The sequence below is a fragment of the Pseudorca crassidens genome, chromosome 18, assembly GCF_039906515.1.
Source record: "Pseudorca crassidens isolate mPseCra1 chromosome 18, mPseCra1.hap1, whole genome shotgun sequence".
NCBI classification, from domain to species: Eukaryota; Metazoa; Chordata; class Mammalia; order Artiodactyla; family Delphinidae; genus Pseudorca; species Pseudorca crassidens.
The window spans coordinates 68,268,152-68,274,373 of record NC_090313.1 but is presented as its reverse complement, the minus strand read 5'-3'; the positions used below and the strand labels follow the sequence as shown (position 1 = coordinate 68,274,373).

The 6,222-nt window shown below is 37.1% G+C and overlaps 1 long non-coding RNA gene across 1 annotated transcript; it reads right to left on the bottom strand.

Annotated features, from left to right (window-relative positions):
• Positions 1-688: 688 nt before the first annotated feature.
• LOC137211156 (uncharacterized) lies at positions 689-6,112 on the bottom strand. Its single transcript, XR_010936927.1, has 3 exons — positions 5,370-6,112; positions 2,360-2,412; positions 689-2,219 (listed from the first exon to the last, which is right to left on the bottom strand). It is a non-coding gene; the product is annotated as an uncharacterized lncRNA (long non-coding RNA).
• Positions 6,113-6,222: the final 110 nt, after the last annotated feature.

The following is a 6,222-nucleotide window of genomic DNA, read 5'->3' as shown; positions in this document are numbered from 1 at the left end:
AGTGAGCATAGGCTGCTTCAACAAGTAAAATCCAGATCTCAGTAACTTAACACACACACACACACACACACACACACACACACACTCACTCACTCACAAAAAGGATTTACTTTTCACATACACCACGATCAAATGAGGGCTAGCCAGGTAAGAGAAATGGATTTGCTATATGTGATTTTAGTACTTATTTTTTATCACATTGAGATATCAGAATTGAAAACAAACTTACGGCTACCAGGGGGTAAGGGTGGAGAGGGATAAACTGGGAGTAGATTAGGATTGACATATACACACTACTGTATATAAAATAGATAACTAAAAAGGACCTGCTGTATAGCACAGGGAACTCTACTCAACACTCTGTAATGACCTATGTGGGAAAAGAATCTAAAAAAGAGTGTATATATGTGTATGTATAACTGATTCACTTTGCTGTACACCTGAAACTAACACAACATTGTAAATCAACTGTACTCCAACAAAAATTTTAAAAAAATAAAGCAAATAAACTTTTTTTAAAAAAAAGATATCAGAATTGTTTCAAATAAAAGGGTTTTCCAGCCCCCTCCCCTTCCCTATCACATACACATAAAGGTACCTTTGAAATCAATTAGTTCTATCTTCATTCTACAGAGTAGACACTTAAGACAGGAAAGTTAAGTAAACACCCCTAAGTTAATTAGCTTGTTAAAACATGTTCCCTTCTAGTACTCCACAAGTTTCCTCTCTCCCTCTCCACCTATCTCTGAATAATCACTTGGAGCCTACCTCATCTTCCCCTGTAGAGCTGGACAGGAAATTTGTGTAACAGAACACATTTTTGGCACTATCAGTAGACTGAAGCCCTCTTTTTGTAGCCTCTCCTATATTTTTAAATCGTTAAAATCATATTTTATGTGTGACATTGTACATTGTGTTAACATTCTAACATTAAGTCCTCCCACGATCCTATAAACTCTTTTGCAAACATCCATTTAAGTTAAACAAAATGTATTAAGTGCCTGTCCTATGCTAGGTACTAAACTAGCTGGTGACAAATGATGAATAAGAGTGTTCATTACATTAAACTGCTGGAGATAAATTACACTGAAGTACTTCAGAACACAAGAAATACATGAGAAGAAAGAATTTTAGTATAAGATAGCAAATGCTAACTGCTGCATAATATTTAACCATGTGGATGAATCACAGTCTGCTTAAGCATCTCCCTATAATTGTGCATCGAGAGAGTATCCATTTTGGGGTATTATAAATAATACTGATAAAGTGATTGTCCTTGTATGTTTTCTATATGCAGGATTTTTTATTAGAATAGATTACTAGAAGTACAAATATTAAGTCAACATATTAACATTAAGGCTATTCAAGAATATAATAAAATTGTCTTCCAAAAGAATTATATGAATTTGTACTCCCACCTGCAGTATATTAGAACTTCTTAACTTCAAATCTATTAGCACTGAAAATTATCTTTTTGAAAACCACTGTTTATTTTATAGGTGAAAAATGGTATCTAATTTCAGTTTACATTTAACAAATGGACATTGATACTATTACACCCGATTTTGTTAGTTTTGGCTAGTGGTAAAGCAGCCCAGTTTTGAAAGTTCATATTTACAGCCTATACATACACAGCCTATATGATGCAACCAACATATATTTTAGGGAGTTATTTTTGGCTCTAGTTTTCCTATCGGATAAATGGGCAGGGAATCACAGTATCTTAGCATCAGAAGGGATATTGGCAGTCATTGAATCCAACTTCCACCCACTGCAGGAGTCCTTTCTATAACATCCCTGACAAAGGGACACCTAGCCACTGCTTGAACAGTTCCAATGATGATAATCTCACTGTTGGGTAGTTCTCTGGATGATAATACTCTCTCTGTAACTGAGATAGAAATATGAAATTGCTTTATAAAGTTAAAAGGATGCTCTAAAAATTCAAGATTTTTCTAATTCATAGGTCAGATTAATCTGATGTTAACTTGTTTTGAAAATAGTGCCCTACTGTCAAAATCATATGATCTTGCGCTTCCCTGGTGGCGCAGTGGTTGAGAGTCCGCCTGCCGATGCAGGGGACATGGGTTCGTGCCCCAGTCCGGGAAGATCCCACATGCTGCGGAGCGGCTGGGCCCGTGAGCCATAGCCGCTGAGCCTGCGCATCCGGAGCCTGTGCTCCACAACGGGAGAGGACACAACAGTGAGAGGGCCGCGTACTACAAAAAAAGAAAAAGAAAAAAAGAAAAAAAAGATATGATCTTGCATTTAAATAGTGCTTTATTATTTTAAAGATACTTTCATACCTCAGTGACATTTAGTGATTTAATAGCAGTTTTTACTATTCTGGTATGCTTACCTCTCTTTAAATGCCAAAAATCCTAGCATCACTGTTGTCATAATTCTGTTTTTCTGGTATTAAAAAAATAAAAAATCTAAATTATTTACATCTTGAAATAACTATAATTCAATTACTCAATTTACTTAAAAAAATCACATATAATATGTGGTCTAGACAGGCTCCCACTTGGGCACACAGCAAAAAGAAACCAATTATTGCAAGAAATAATTCTTAGTCCAAAATAAAGTTTCTGGTCCAGTAGAATATGACTTTCAAAGTACTAAAATTGATATAAGTAACTCTGCACTGTAATCTCCAGCTATACATGATAAAACTAATGAAGATGATGAAAACTAGAAAAATTTTTTGAAACAAAAACTATATAGCTCTCTATAAATTAGAAAAAAAACCTAATCCTAGTCAAAAGTCAAAAGGTGCTTTATAAATATCTCTACAAGGTTATTAAACAAGAAATGGGATTATTCAAAAGAAGTCAAGGAAATACTGGGAAGTAGCATATAAGCTTCATTGTTCTTTTGACTAGCGTAGTATCTGAAACAGCTTCTTAGGTGGAAAATTATGCTAATAATATACTCTTGACTCAACAATGGCACTAACGACAATGCATTTTGATGTTTAAGATCATATTTTCTAAGATCAAATAATATTCCATTAAAATTTATCTGCGGGCTTCCCTAGCGGCGCAGTGGTTGGGAGTCTGCCTGCCGATACGGGGGACGTGGGTTTGTGCCCCGGTCCAGGAGGATCCCACGTGCCGCAGAGCGGCTGGGCCCGTGGGCCATGGCCGCTGGGCCTGCACGTCTGGAGCCTGTGCTCCGCGACGGGAGAGGCCACAGCGGTGAGAGGCCCACGTACCACAAAAAAAAAAAAAAAAAAAAAAAATTATCTTCTAGTTTATATTAAAAGGTTAACATATGTTTAACATTTTTTATAACAGCTTTATTGAGGTATAAATCATATAACATGCAATTAACCCATGTAAGGTGCTTTCCATGCTTTTTTGGTTCATTCATGAAGTTGTACAACTATCACCATGATTAATTTTAGAACATTTTAATCACCCCCCCAAGAAACCCTATACACATTAGCAGTCATTCTCCATCACCCACCCTTCCCCCAGCCCTGCCAGCCTTCAGCTACTACTATTAACCTATTTTCTGTCCATATGGATTTGTCTATTCTCGCCATTTCATATAAATGGAATCATACAATATGTGACTGGCTTCTTTCACTCAGGATAATGTTTTCAAGGTCCATCCATGTTGTAGCATATGTCAGTCCTTCATTCCTTTTTACTGCTGAATAATATTCCATTGTTTGGATATACCACAATTTGTTTACCCATTCATCAGTTGATGGACATTTAGGTTGTTTCCACTTTTTAGCTATTATGAATAATGTTGCTCTAATCATTTGTGCACACATTTTTACGTGCACATAGGTTTTCATTTCTTAGGGCTGTACACAGAGGAGTGGAATTGCTGGGTCACATGGTAACTCTATGTTTAACCTTTTGAGGAACCAACCGACTGTTTTCAGAGTGATGGTGCCATTTTACAGCCCCACCAGCAGTGTAAGAGGGTTCCAATTTCTCCACATCATCATTATTATTCATTAATATCTGTCTTTTTTATTATCACAACATCTGTTTTTATAAATGGTACTTTTTAATATTTTGTAATAATTTAGACATTAAAATTGTTTTAATATATTAAATATTGTTTACTGACATTTTGCTTTATGAATTCTGAACTCTTCAAATACTGATATTAATATATATTTCAGTATTAAACAAAACAGAGACCCCAAACTATCATTTTTGCACTGATTATTTCAATAAATAATTGCAAGTCCTCATAAAGCTTTACATGACAAATTACCTTCAGAGCTTAGTATTAGGTACAGCTTTTTCTCCACTTGTATATTTCCTTATACAAAAAAATGCGAGCTGTGTAACTCACTCTTTCTTTGTGCTGATTACTAGAAAGCTTAAAGATAGAGCTTTTTCTTAGTTGGGAATCTTGCAAAACTTTAACTTTTATTTTTATCTTTTATCTTATGAGTCTTGTTTTTATATCTCTATATTTAGTAAAAGGTAACACAATCCTTTTTAGAGAGAAAATAGGGTATAAAAAAGTAAACAAATACATATGTAGTATCTAGTAATTATTTAATAAAATGAGTCATGGTACCTGATATCTATAGTTAGCTTAAGAATGGGGGAGAGGGAGCTTCCTTGGTGGCGCAGTGGTTGAGAGTCCGCCTGCCGATGCAGGGGACACGGGTTCGTGCCCTGGTCTGAGAAGATCCCACATGCCGCAGAGTGGCTGGGCCCGTGAGCCATGGCCGCTGAGCCTGCGTGTCCAAAGCCTGTGCTCCGCAACGGGAGAGGCCACAACAGTGAGAGGCCCGCGTACCACAAAAAAAAATAAAAAAGAATGGGGGAGAGGGGCTTCCCTGGTGGTGCAGTAGGTAAGACTCCACGCCCCCAATGCAGGGGGCCCGGGTTCGATCCCTGGTTGGGGAACTAGATCCCCCATGCATGCTGCAACCAGGAAGTCCACATGCTGCAACTAAATATCCCGCACACCGCAATGAAGGTCCTGCGTGCTGCAACTAAGACCTGACGCAGCCAAACTAAATAAATAAGTAAATATTAAAAAAAAAAATAGAAAGTTACTTTATATTTCTCTGCATTACTTTTTAAAGTCACATAAAAGAATTATTTGTCTATGTGAAATACATGCATTCTTCCTTAAAGAAAAAAAGTGAGTATCTATAAGTAGTTATAGAAATACATTTGGCATGCATTACTGGTGATACTGAATATAATTTAGGTTTTTGGTGCCAGAAACTGTACTTACCTCTGAGTGATTTCTGTAAAGTTAGAAGTCCAATAATTTCACTTATTAAGTTAGGGGAAAAAATCATATGTACCTTCCAGACCTAGGTGACAGTAACAAAACAATCTAAACCAAATAGGAGAATTGAATAAAATTTTTAATACCTTAAAAGAACACTTCTTGGGCTTCCCTGGTGGCGCAGTGGTTGAGAGTCCGCCTGCCGATGCAGGGGACACGGGTTCACGCCCCGGTCCGGGAAGATCCCACATGTCGCGGAGCGGCTGGGCCCGTGAGCCATGGCCACTGAGCCTGCGCGTCCGGAGCCTGTGCTCTGCAACGGGAGAGGCCACAACAGTGAGAGGCCTGCGTACCGCAAAAAAAAAAAAAAAAAGAACACTTCTTGTACCCTCATTCTATTTCCACTCTATACTTGAGTATCATGAACACTTGGCAAAGTTTGGTCAAAAGGGCCATCACTATAAATTAATAAACATAAAGTTTGGTCCAAAGGGCCATCACTATAAATTAATAAACATCACTAGGCCATCACTATAAATTAATAAACATCATAAAATGACTTAAATTACCATGTGCTAAGTGGCAAGACCTTGCAGTTGAGTAAGTATTAATTTTCCAGAATAGTAGGAAACCTTAGCAATTGTATAGTTTGCCTCAGTCATTTTACAGATGTGGGAAATGAAGATGAGGTGAAAGAACTTGCCCCAAATGTCCTAAGTTCACAGCAGGGTGGGAACTATACCCAAGCTGATGCCTGTTTCCACAATACCATGATAGTTCAAATCAAAGTTTAAAATGCATCTGATTTGCAGCTTTGTTTAAACCTTGAGTTTTAAAGAGCTGAACATGATATAGTGTAAAATAGCAAAAAGTTTTGATGAACGCACATTTTTAGCTAACAGCCAACTAGAATCCAAATAAAATAACAATGTTACTATCAGAGCAGATCATGGGCATATTATTAAAAGCAAGCGTAATGATGTCAACCTTAACGCTTTC